Here is an 806-nt window from a genome sequence, read left to right as displayed (position 1 = left end):
TTCAGCCATTGACACTATTGAGAGAACTGCTTTCAAAACTTGTAACCAGGTTGTTTCAACAGGAGGAAGAGAAATCTGAAACTAAGATAGAGCCACAACGTTTGCAGTCAATTAGCATCTATACTGCCACAGCAATTCTTTATTTCTTTTTAGTTATTATGTCACTAAGGACTTTGAAAAAACCAAATTATTTTACAATGGGCAATACCATGTGGGCAACAGAGATCTTGGAATATGTACAAATTCAATGAAGTGTCTGGCCCTGTGACTTGTTCATAGTAACAGATTGCTACTGAAATTGGACTGAAGTAATGTTTTTGTATATAAACAATATATCTCAAAACCTATGGATGGATTTCAACAACACTAATCTCACACATACACAAGCGCTTGTGTATTGATCCAGTTAACATTAGGAGATAAGGCAAGTGCTTTCAAAGATATTCTGTACTGTTTTATTTCAAACATTTCTGGGATGTCCGGACTGTTGTGGATTGCCTCAGTTATTGTTAGAATGTGTCACAGCTGTCAAACTGTGAGCAGAATTTTCAAAGTTGGTTGCTGGATTTGGATTCAAACTTCCTTTGTATGATGGAACTTCTAAAATGATTTACTTGTTCAGATTTGTGGTTGCACTATCAGACATTGATTTAAAGGAAGAATTGTGGAAGGTTAACATTTACAGGGCATTGCAGAGGTGTATGTTCTAATGGGTGCCCTCTTTACTAGTTGGGAACTGTTGTTTTTCTTTCAGTTTGAAAAACAGTGTAACATCTGATGGGCTTAGTATTGTGATGATGCTGCTC

This window comes from Chiloscyllium plagiosum, chromosome 12 (genome assembly GCF_004010195.1).
Source record: "Chiloscyllium plagiosum isolate BGI_BamShark_2017 chromosome 12, ASM401019v2, whole genome shotgun sequence".
Taxonomy (NCBI): Eukaryota; Metazoa; Chordata; class Chondrichthyes; order Orectolobiformes; family Hemiscylliidae; genus Chiloscyllium; species Chiloscyllium plagiosum.
Note: the sequence above shows the minus strand (reverse complement) of the source record.